Here is a 12,831-nt window from a genome sequence, read left to right on the forward strand (position 1 = left end):
ATGGGCAGGAGTGTTATAGGGGGCCATGACTTTGAGGTCTGATTGATGAGGGTGGGGAGTGTTATAGGGGGCCATGACTTTGAGGTCTGATCTGAGGTCTGATTGATGAGGGGGGGGGAGTGTTATAGGAGCCAGTACTTCGGGGTCTGATCTCAGCTCTGACTGATGGAGTGGGGGAGATTTTTAGAGGGGCCATTACTTTAGGTTCTGATCTATGAGCTTATTGATGGAGGGAGAGAGTGTTGTATAAGGCCCATGACTTTGGGGTATGATCTGAGATCTGATTGATGGAGCGGGAGTATTATAGGGGTCGTTACTTTGGGGTATCATCTGAGGTCTGATTGATAATGGGGGGTGTTATAGAGGCCATTATTTTGGGGTCTGATCTGAGGTCTGATTGCTGTAGGGTGGTGTTATCTAGAGGCCATGACTTTGGGGTCTGATTTAAGGGATGGAGAGGTAGGAGTTATAGAGGCTATGAATTTGAAGTTGAATCTGAGGTCTGATTTAAAGGATGGAGGATATAGGGAGCCACATGAATTTGGAGTTTGTATGAATTTGAGGCTAATCTGGGGTCTGTATTAATTTTGGGGTCTGGTATGGGTTTAATGCCTAAAGCCTGCATTGGGTCCCAACATTATATATTTCTGCAGCTGCACCCTTTGGCACTTTTATTTTGTCAGTACAGTATTTGTGGAGCAGCAGTAGGCACAATATTGGTGGACGCTACAGGCTGGGACTGTTAAAGGGGCAGCTGTATAGGGGGTTCTATAGAGCGTGGGGATGGACTGAAGAAGCAATGAGTCAATCATAGGTGTAACCTAATCTCCTGGGCCCTAATGTAAAATCTGTAACAGGCCTCATCTACAGTGTGCCATTTATTAATCCTGGGGTGTCACTACACTGAGGTGCTGCTCCTGTTCACTTCAATAGTGCTGCAGTAAACAGTTTAATCCACTACATACCGTAGTAGCTGGTGTGTAGTTCCAGCACCTATTTCCAGAGGGAATTTAAGATTTAGGCCTATTGCACACGACCGTATGGCTTTTTCAGTGTTTTGCGGCCCTCAAAAAACGGATCTGCAAAAAATAAGGATGACATCCGTGTGCATTCCTTTTTTTGCAGAACGGAACATCTGGCCCCTAATAGAACAGTACTATCCTTGTCCGTTATGCGGACAATAATAGGACATGTTGTATCTTTGAGGCCTCATGCACACAACCGTAGTTCAGGTCCGCATCCGAGCCGCAGTTTTTGCGGCTCGGGTGCGGACCCATTCACTGCAATGGGGCCGCAAAAGATGCGTACAGCACTCCGTGTGCTGTCCGGGTCCTTTGCTCCGTTCCGTGGCCCCGCCAAAAAAATATAGCATGTCCTATTCTTGTCCGTTTTGCAGACAAGAATAGGCATTTCTACAATGGGTGGTTTCCGGACCGAAAAAAAACGGAACGGTCGTGTGCATGAGGCCTGAACGGAATGGAAAAACGGAAATATGGAAACGAAATGCATACGGAGTACTTTACTTTACTTGGGACCTATTGAAATGAATGGTTCCGCATACGGTTCGTATACGGAACACAAAAAACGGAACGGAAAAACTAAAACGTTCGTGTGCATGAGGACTAAGAGTATCATCAGAAATTTGAGGGATTGTTTACTTGGGCTGATGCCAGACAATAACGAGTGCCTGACTAAAGATATAAAAAGTCGATCAATGCTCATTCAACAGGCTTTTTACATAGGCCAATGTAAATGCTATGGGGACAAATGATTGTTTAGTTTGCATGTTGTTTGACATATTTTGCATACAAGATGTGGTTGTTTTTTAGGCCTGCATACAAGATGTGGTCATCGATAAACAAGCATTTGCTCACTTGATGGCTGATCAACCTTACTTTTCAAACAGGTGTTTGATTTTCCTATATAACACTTATTTTTGGTTCATATAATTTTGGGGGTTTTCCTAAATCTTAGTCTATAAATTCACCGTTGGTAATGTCCCTTCTATTTTAAAGATACCTTTTCCTCACATTTATTAATTTTGTTCTTTTCACATTTTCTATATCTCGCCCGATCCCTTTGAACCTTGAGATCCCCCTACCTTCCCTCCCTTCCCTTTTTCTTGATTTTCCATTTGGTAAGTGCTAGGAAATTGGTCTCTGGAATAGGTGCCTTATTCTCTAGGCCTTTGTGGTCCATGGCAAAGTGTCATTCCTTCTTCTCAGCCAGCTAAGCGCATCGAGGCCCTAAGGGTAAGACTGTGTGTACACAAGATTATACATCACCATTACCATGTTTACATAGACTAATGTTCAGGAAAGAGCACTGTCATGTTTGTTCATTAGGCCAGTTGCTACAGGCAGTGAGTGTGGACTCACTGTGCCAACCAACTGGTTTGACTTTGGGCTAGTCCTGAGTGCATTATCCTGGCAATCCCCTGGTTTTAACCCTTTAACCCTTATAAAGGGATCTGGCCGCCGTTGCAGGGGAGCCACCAGACTGCTAACTCTTGTAATAGTCCCGTTCTGGTTGGCTGCTTACCTATGGGGTGAGAGACACTGGTGCAAAGCATGGATGGATCAGGCAATAATCCTAGTCAGGAAACAGGCAGAGGACTGAGCAAGCAGAATAGTGCAAATCTTTAAAACAGTCCAGAGGTCAGGGCAGGTAGCACCAGTTTAGATCAGAAAAAAAGGCACGGGTCAAATCAGGCCGCAGAGAGTCATAATCCAGGGACCAGGCAAAAGTTGGCACCCAGGCAGACAAACATATAACAGGCAGAGAGATTATATCTCTTTTTTTTTTACAGAGCCTAGCAAGCTAGTGAGAACTAAGTGAATTGATCAGGCAAAGGGAGGAACAAAGATCCTAACATATATAGTACAGCTGATATTTGCTGATTAGCCAAGCAGCTGCACACAGAGCAAAACAGGAATTAACTCTTGCAGAACTGCACTGTGAGGTTCAATGAATAGGCTCTTATCCAAACACAAGAATAGACTGTGGCCTGCGGTGTGGTACAAAGGAGTCTGGAGGCCAGACCCGAACAGAGGTCAGGAGAAGGATGGAGCACTCAGAAAATAGGTCGTCAGTGTAAAACTCCTGGAAAACATAAGGACATAAGAATACATGAGCACTGAAATAATGTATCCTTATAGTTCCCAGAAAACCTACCTATAACGTTCTGTTGCAGACAGTAGATGCAGGTCAGAGACCCAATGTGCCTTTTGTGACCACAATGAAGGTAAAGCTTGATTTTTCAGGGATTTCATAGCTGTGCAATGGGATGATTAACAGCTTTTAATTACTAAAGGATCCTAGTTTACCTTTTAAAATGAGATATTGATCTGCATTTAATGAGAAAACAATGTGTAAATACATTGGAAAGGACATTTATTTGTGAACTGTTGACCTGTACAGAAGACTGTAATACTCTGAGGATCTCTGCAGTGGACGTCAGCTCTCTACATATGTAGATGGTTAATGTTTATACGCAGATTCAAGATTCATTGAGCTCTCAGGCTGTATGTCACACACCGCCTCTGACAGCCATCATTTCCTTCTTAGCAAATCGAATCCCTGTAGCTAAGCCTAAGGAAGTTGATAAAGCAATTAAAGGCTTCTGTCTTGGTTACCATAGCACCATCTCGGCACACATCTGCTTACACAACGCCAGTAGGTATGCAAGGGGCTTGTATGACACGGGTATGACGGAGTTTGTGCTGCAGTGACATTTCTAAGACCCATGTTATGTCTCCTGCTATCTGCTATGACTTTCTAAATGGATACAGAAAACAGCGTGTGCGTTATATGTCATATGAATGCATGTTAACCCATAATATCCCAGATGTATAATACTGAATTTCCCAGCTTCTGCGGCTAGGAAATCTTATTCTTAATTAAAATTAAAAATATATTGGCATAATCTATAAGAAAAATCATGAACTGTACCCATTTCACACTAGAGACCAGATTCTTCTCCGATCTTGGATAATCACTGGGTAATACTGATTATTCTGAGCTTAAATATTTTTCTCTATTGTAGTAATAACTATGGCCATCTTTAACATTGATTGGACCCTGGGCAAGAATTTACTTGGGCCCCCTGGATCCCGCCTTCCCACACCCTAGCAGGCAATCACCCCCTCCACCACAACACACACACACAAAAAAAATCCACACACCTCATAGTGTAGTAAACTTTAATAATGATGAGTGGCCACTAGAGGTGTTCCTTGGCAGTAATGTAAATACTGCCTTTTTTTCCGAAAAGGCAGTGTTTACATTAAAAAGCTTGCAGAGACATGCTATAGACACCAGAACTACTACATTTAGCTGTTGTGGTTCTGGTGACTATAGTGTCCCTTAATATAGAAAAAAAAAAAATCACCACAAAAGTATCAAATAAAATGGCTGCATCATTATTCTAAAAATTTAAAAAGCACAACTTCTGACAAAAAAAATGTTTTTTTTACAATGTTCAGATAGTACTGTACTACTAACCCCTCCATCCACCCCTACATACAGGGTAATACAGCGCCACATATCTCTTACATCCAGTGACGTCTCTTTGATGTACAGGGTGGGCCATTTATATGGATACACCTTAATAAAAGGGGAATGGTTGGTGATATTAACTTCCTGTTTGTGGCACATTAGTATATGTGAGGGGGGAAACTTTTCAAGATGGGTGGTGACCATGGCGGCCATTTTGAAGTCGGCCATTTTGAATCCAACTTTAGTTTTTTCAATAGGAAGAGGGTCATGTGACACATCAAACTTATTGGGAATTTCACACGAAAAACAATGGTGTGCTTGGTTTTAACGTAACTTTATTCTTTCATGAGTTATTTACAAGTTTCTCTTTGTTTACAGCCATTGACATGTTGCCGAGGTTAACACGTGAGGAGCGGATAGAAATTGTGTTGATGTCTGGTGAATGCAGTAACCGGGTCATTGCAGCAGATTTCAATGCAAGACACCCTACGAGACCACCCATCTCCCATGCTACAGTTAGCAAACTGCTTGCTAAGTTTTGTGAAACTGGTTCAGTGTTGGATTTGCCAAAATGTGGACGCATGAAATCTGTCTCTAATGAAGAAACATCAGTGGCTGTCCTAGCTTCATTTAGCAAGAGCGTAGCACTCGCCGCATGTCACTGGAGAGTGGCATTAGTCGAACATCCCTTCAACAGATATTAGCTACTCACAAATGGCACCCTTACAAACTCCAGCTACTGCAGCATCTCAACGAGGATGACCCAGATCGGCGCACTGAATTTGCAGAATGAGCAAAACAAAAATTGGAACAGGACCCTCAGTTTACGCAGAAGATTTTGTACAGTGATGAGGCAAACTTTTATGTGAATGGTGAAGTTAACAAACAAAACCACCGCTATTGGTCTGACACTAACCCACATTGGATAGATCCCTCCAAGACTGTTGGAACAAAAAAAATTATGGTATGGTGTGGTATATGGGGTACAAAGATAGTGGGGCCATTCTTCATCAATGGAAACCTCAAGGCCACTGGATATGCGAAATTGCTACATGATGATGTGTTTCCCTCTTTATGCACTGCAGCTGGCACGTTCCCTGAGTTTTTCCAGCAAGATGGTTCACCACCACATTATGGGTGTCAGGTCCGAGCGTTTCTAGATGAACACTTTCCTGGAAAGTGGATTGGTCGTCGTGGGCCAGTTGAATGGCCCCCAAGGTCTCCCGATCTGACCCCCTTAGACTTTTATCTTTGGGGTCATCTGAAGGCAATTGTCTATGCTGTGAAGATACGAGATGTGCAGCACCTGAAACTATGAATACTGGAAGCCTGTGCTAGCATTTCTCCTGCGGTGTTGCTATCAGTGTGTGAAGAGTGGAAGAAGAGGGTTGCATTGACAATCCAACACAATGGCCAGCACATTGAACACATTTTATAAGTGGTCAGAAACTTGTAAATAACTCATGAAAGAATAAAGTTACGTTAAAACCAAGCACACCATTGTTTTTCTTGTGAAATTCCCAATAAGTTTGATGTGTCACATGACCCTCTTCCTATCGAAAAAACAAAAGTTGGATTCAAAATGGCCAACTTCAAAATGGCCGCCATGGTCACCACCCATCTTGAAAAGTTTCCCCCCCCTCACATATACTAATGTGCCACAAACAGGAAGTTAATTTTACCAACCATTCCCATTTTATTAAGGTGTATCCATATAAATGGCCCACCCTGTAAATGTTCTCTTTCCTCATCTTCTCCTTTCAGACCTTCTTACCAGACCACCATTTTTCAGCCATTTCTCGTTTCTGCAGTTTGACAAACAAAAGTTTACTACTTTTCCATCATCCTGCCATCTTCTTGACAAATCATCCTACCACCCCCAATACTGTGCCGCTCTGCTCCCCAATACTATACTGCAGAAACAGATAAACCCCCTGATAATAGTAGTACAATGCAGATAGTGCCCTTCAATAATTATTGGCACACAGTGCCCTGAAATAACTGCGCACAGCAAATAGTGCCCCTGACACTAATAGTGTAAACATAAAGTCCCTTAAAAATAATTGTGGTAATCTGATACTGTGCCAAGGTGCCCCCACAGTAATAGTGCTCCCACAAGTCCCACCAATAGGAATAATTCTCTGCTAGAGCACACATGGTAGTAATAGTGCTCCTACAGTGCCCCCAACATGTCCCCACTGTGCCCCAGAAGTAATAATGCTCCCATAGTGCCCATACTAGTAATCATGTTCCCAATAGACCCCCAGTAGTAATAAAGCCCATCATAATTCCCCCCCAGTAGTAATAATTCTCCCTATAATGTGCCAGTGCAAAAAATATCCCCTTTTAATGCCCCCATTTGAGCTAATGTCCCCATAGTGCCCCCGTAATGTGCCAGTATAAAATACCCCTATATAGTGCCCCCAGTAAATGCCCCATAGTGCTCCTCTCCCCCCTTCTTCCTAGTGACCCCATAATGTACCAGTATAAAATGCCCCATATACACTCACCTAAAGAATTATTAGGAACACCATACTAATACGGTGTTGGACCCCCTTTTGCCTTCAGAACTGCCTTAATTCTACATGGCATTGATTCAACAAGGTGCTGATAGCATTCTTTAGAAATGTTGGCCTATATTGATAGGATAGCATCTTGCAGTTGATGGAGATTTGAGGGATGCACAACCAGGGCACGAAGCTCCCGTTCCACCACATCCCAAAGATGCTCTATTGGGTTGAGATCTGGTGACTGTGGGGGCCATTTTAGTACAGTGAACTCATTGTCATGTTCAAGAAACCAATTTGAAATGATTCGAGCTTTGTGACATGGTGCATTATCCTGCTGGAAGTAGCCATAAGAGGATGGATACATGTTCTCATTCTGTTTACGCCAAATTCGGACTCTACCATTTGAATGTCTCAACAGAAATCGAGACTCATCAGACCAGGCAACATTTTTCCAGTCTTCAACAGTCCAATTTTGGTGAGCTCGTGCAAATTGTAGCCTCTTTTTCCTATTTGTAGTGGAGATGAGTGGTACCCGTGGGGTCTTCTGCTGTTGTAGCCCATCCGCCTCAAGGTTGTGCGTGTTGTGGCTTCACAAATGCTTTGCTGCATACCTCGGTTGTAACGAGTGGTTATTTCAGTCAACGTTGCTCTTCTATCAGCTTGAATCAGTCGGCCCATTCTCCACTGACCTCTAGCATCCACAAGGCATTTTTGCCCACAGGACTGCCGCATACTGGATGTTTTTCCCTTTTCACACCATTCTTTGTAAACCCTAGAAATGGTTGTGCGTGAAAATCCCAGTAACTGAGCAGATTGTGAAATACTCAGAGCGGCCCATCTGGCACCAACAACCATGCCACGCTCAAAATTGCTTAAATCACCTTTCTTTCCCATTCTGACATTCAGTTTGGAGTTCAGGAGATTGTCTTGACAAGGACCACACCCCTAAATGCATTGAAGCAACTGCCATGTGATTGGTTGACTAGATAATTGCATTAATGAGAAATAGAACAGGTGTTCCTAATAATTCTTTAGGTGAGTGTATAGTGCCCCAGTAGATGCCCTCAGTGTCCCCCAAAATTTGCAAGTATAAAATACCCCTTCTTAGTGCCCCCCATAAATGAGCCCATAGAACTCCTCTCTCCCCTTCCCCATAGTACCCACCATAATGTGCCCCAGTATAAAATACCCCTATACAGAGCTGGCATTTCTTACAGCCCCATTTTTTGGGGTGGCATTCTGGGGGCATTTATTTCTTGCCCATTTTGGGGGCGCACTATGGGGGCATTTCTTACTGGCACATTATGGGGGGGCACCATGGGGGAGAGGAGCACTATGGGGGTATCTGGGGGCCCTAAAGGGGCTTTTTTTTTATTATTATTGGCACATTATGGGGGGCACTATAGGGGAGAGCGGCATTATGGGGCATCTGGTGTCACTATAGGGGCATTATTTGGGGGCACTATGGGGAAGTGGGGGCTCTAAAGGGGCCTTTTTTATTTGCACATTATGGGGGCACTATGGTATCTGGTGGCATTCAGGGGGCATTTTTTACTGGCACATTATGGGAGGCATTATAGGGGAGAGCGGCACTATGAGGCATTATTTGGGGGCACTATGGGGGAGTGGAGCACTATTGGGGCATTTGGTGGCACTAAGAAGGGGCATTTTTTACTGGCACAATATGGGGGAGAAGAGCACTATAGGAGCATCTGCTGGGGGCACTAAGAAGGGGCATTTTTTTACTGGCATATTATGGGGGACACTATGGGGAAGGGGGAGAGGAGCATTATGAGGGCATTTACTGGGGCACTATATAGGGGTATTTTATACTGGCATACATTATGGGGACATTAGCTCAACTGCGGGCACTAAGCGGGGGTATTTCATGTACTGTCATATAGGGAGAATTATTACTACTAGGTGGTATTATGCAGAGCTTTACTACTACTGGGGGGCTATGAGGAACATGATTACTAGTATGGGCACTATAGGGGCATTATTACTACTAAGTGTGCTCTGGCAGAGAATTATGTCTATTGGTGGGATTTTGGGAGCACTGTTACTTTGGGGGGAACCCTGGCACAGTATCAGCTTAGCACAATTATTTTTGGGGGACCTTATCTTTATACTATTAGTGTCTGGGCGCAGTTATTTTTTAGAGCACTGCAGTATAGTATAGTGTGGCAGGAAAGGGTGTTCAGAAGATGTGAAGATAATGGAAATGTGGGAAACTAATGTCTGTTTGTCAATCTCTGCAGAGACGGGAGATGGCTGAAAAATCATCATGGCGGTCTGGTCTGAATGGAGAAGATAGAGAAAGAGAACGTCTACAACAAAGGTGACATCACTGGATGTAAGAGGTATGGGGAGCTATGTATTAGAGGTGATTCTCCGGCTCCTCCCCCTGCCATTTGCAGAGCTGGGTGAGGATGGCCAAAGGGGGCAGCTGGCCACGGGCGGGTGGCAGATGGTGGGGGAACAACAGGCCTTGAGCACTATCTGGGGAGGGAGGAGAGCGAAGGAGCTTCCTGGCTGTAACCTGCTGTTTATTGTATAATGTGAAGCAGGTAGTGCAGCCAGGACAGGTCCTCCCCTCTCTGTATGATGTGTAGAGACAGACCTCAACTATAGAATTTCAGCTGTACAGTGTTTGTTGGGAGTGGCCTATTATATGTAGGAGGGGCTTTTAATAAAGGGCGGGGCTTAAAATAGGCCACTTGACTGGATTTGCCCCCCAGGACTAAGGCTGCCAGCCCTCCCCTGGTAACAAGTGCCCCCATAGATGCCCCCCAATCATGTGCCAGTAACAAGTGCCCCCATAGATGCCCCCCAATCATGTGCCAGTAACAAGTGCCCCCATACATGCCCCTCAATCATGTGCCAGTAACAGGTGCCCCCATAGATTCCCCCCAATCATGTGCTAGTAACAGGTGCCCCCATAGATGCCCCCCAATCATGTACCAGTAGTAGTACCATATAAAAAAAATAAACACTTATACTTACCTCCATCAGGCTGGCAGTGATGAGATGCAGGCCTCTTCCAGCCTCTGTCCCGCGCTGTACGGCTCAGGTGGCGCGATGACGTAATCGTGCCGCCTGCAATGGCCTCTGATAAGCTATCAGAGAAACGGGGAAGGGAGATGCCTCTTCCTCCTCTGCCCCGCCACAGCACTTCCATCTGTATTGCTGTCCTGAGGACGGCGATATAGATGACTGTGGAGATGAGTGCTTCCACAATGGAAGTGCTCATCTCCCTGTGCCCTGCCGCCGCCCCCCACGTCACCAGTGGCCAGCGGGGCTCAAGAGGCAGCTGCCTTGGGCCCCCAGGGAGCCCTTAAAGACGACCCTGGTAATAACCACATTCAGTTACAAATTGCAGACTTGTAACGATTTGCAATTGTTGTTTCAGAAGATGATGCTGGATTTTTCCTGCTCAGTGAACGCAGATACCGACCTCCTCCACCATAAGTAGTTTAGAAGACATCCTACTGGAAGATGTTACCCAGGAATGGAGTCTGCTTGCTCTTGGTGGAGTCACAACCCATTAGTGCTATATCCATTGGGCATTTGGATTCTAAAATCATCTTTGCTGAACAATCCCAAGAAATTTTTTGGAATTGTACTATTGTCTTCTGTTATACATAGTTAAAGGGGTTGTTCTAGAGTTAAAAAAGGTACTTTGTTTACAGACTGCCAACAATGATGTGTCCTCTATAGTCACATGCCATGTCACTGCATCACCACTGAGTGCTCTGTTATTTTTCAACTCCTGGATGACCTGGGTCATTTTTTTCATACAATTCTATGTAGTTCCATTCCTCAGATATTGCTACTAGAAGTTTATTAAAAAATCAGAAAATTGGAGGAGACATAGTATTACTACTCTTGCACATATCATAGATAGGGGGTCTCTTTACCCCTTCCAATATTTACAGGCTACTTATAACTTTCCTAGTCATGCGATTTATAACTATTATCAACTGAAACATGCCTCTCGGACACAATTTGGGGGCCTTGATCTATTTTTCAATACTCCACTCCTTGAGCACATGGTGAGCAATAACGACCTCAGGAAACCACTGTCAGCATTTTATGGATATACTGCTCGGAGTTTTACACCCATGCAAACTACTACAGAAGTGGCAAAGGGACATCCCAGATCTAGATGAGGATGATTGGAAGACTCTCCTGACTGCTTCAGTCCCCCCAATGATTAGTGCTAGAGACAACTTAATAAATGTTTAATTCACACATAGGATTTATAATACCTCTCATAGACTTTGTTATGGGTGCATTGTCCTTGGCTGAGTGTCCCAGATGCTGTATAGCGGATGGTACGATGCTACACATGTTCTGGGACTGTACAGTCTTACAGGCGTATTGGAGAGACGTTCTGGGGTTTATGGAAACTAATTTGAATATGCCGAATATACTGCATCCCATGGTTTGCCTCTTTGGGCTCGTTGATGACCTTCCTCTTACCGTGGCTTTACGCAGCTTATTTAAATTACTCTATTATGCTAAAAAGGTTATCGTATACAATTGGAAGCACCCAAAGAGGCCCACCAAAAATGCTTGGCTTAGAGAAGTGAATAGGGTACTCCCACTTTATAAGCTTACCTATTTATCCCGAGGTTGTCCTGAGAAATTCAACAAGGTATAGGGACCTTGGTTAAGGATTCCTCCCACTGGTTTGGGACCTTTGGCTCCTTAGCTTTTATTTCTTTTTTCTCTGCTTTCTTGTTGATTTGTTTTTACTGTTAGGAAAAAAAGTTCCACGGCTACTGTTGGTGGCAATTGGGCTGCTTGTTGTTCTAGATCATATGCCAGCAACCTTCTACATGTGCTATTACTCAGAAGCCTAATTGCATAATGTTTAGTTTATTTACATGTATTTGGGATGAAGAAAAAGTTTAAGGAAATGGTATCTTTACTATTGATGGCCTATTGTCTGGGAATGTATATTTGCCATGGCTATGTTTTGTACCTGCTTTATACACTGATTTTCTTTTTCTTACCGTTTACTTTGAATAAACGTTGCTTTAAAAAAAAAAAATATGGGTGTTACCAGTGAGACACTGTGTGACACTGTCCAATCAGTGCTACCAATGTGAGACTCTACAGGGACACTCCTGCCCCCACTGGTAATACCCAGTTGTAGACTAATTAATACGTTTCTAGTAGCAGTTTTGAGGTTGGGCAGCATGGTGGCTCAGTGGTTAGCACTGTTGCCTTGCTGCGCTGGAGTCCTGAGTTTGAATACAATTAAAGACAATATATGCATGGAGTTTGTATGTTTTCCCTGTGTTTACGTGCCAAAAATATGCAAATTGGCTTCCTACGAAATAGGCCACTGCCACTGACTTCCCCGGCCACGCAACTCTCCCTGCGAGTCCCTGTGAGAAAAGTGCATTTCAAATGTTTGTCATTGTCATAGTAGAAATAACTGAGGAACAAAACAACGTTATATTAAAAGAAGCTCCAGATTTGTTATTACATGGGGAATCCAAGTAGTAGACATGTCAGGAGAGGTTAACAGGTCCTCTTTAAGAGTCTGTACAGGGTTATCATTAGGGCGAATCTAAGGTGGTACCTTTCAAAATTATTTGATAAGAGCGAGATTAGGGTGTCAAAAATAGTGACACTTTCATCATGCACATGAAAACTGAATACAATCTTGAGCTCTCTCACTTTACTTACAACTAGGCTTGAGCAAATCGATCTTCGGATAATAGATCCAAAGTCGATTCATTCAAATACTTTCGATTTGAATGCTGTTTCCGTACAGAATTAAAATGTATTGGCTCCGTGGAGTCAAAGT

General features: G+C 43.7%; 1 long non-coding RNA gene across 1 annotated transcript in view; it reads right to left on the minus strand.

Moving 5' to 3' along the window:
- Positions 1-2,291: 2,291 nt before the first annotated feature.
- Positions 2,292-12,831, minus strand: part of LOC120992548 — a 38,456-nt gene continuing 27,916 nt past the window's right edge. Inside the window, exon 3 of the long non-coding RNA XR_005776997.1 lies at positions 2,292-3,102. This is a non-coding gene — a long non-coding RNA (uncharacterized LOC120992548). The remainder of the gene's footprint in view (positions 3,103-12,831) is intronic.

Source organism: Bufo bufo, chromosome 2 (assembly GCF_905171765.1).
Source record: "Bufo bufo chromosome 2, aBufBuf1.1, whole genome shotgun sequence".
Lineage (NCBI taxonomy): Eukaryota > Metazoa > Chordata > Amphibia > Anura > Bufonidae > Bufo > Bufo bufo.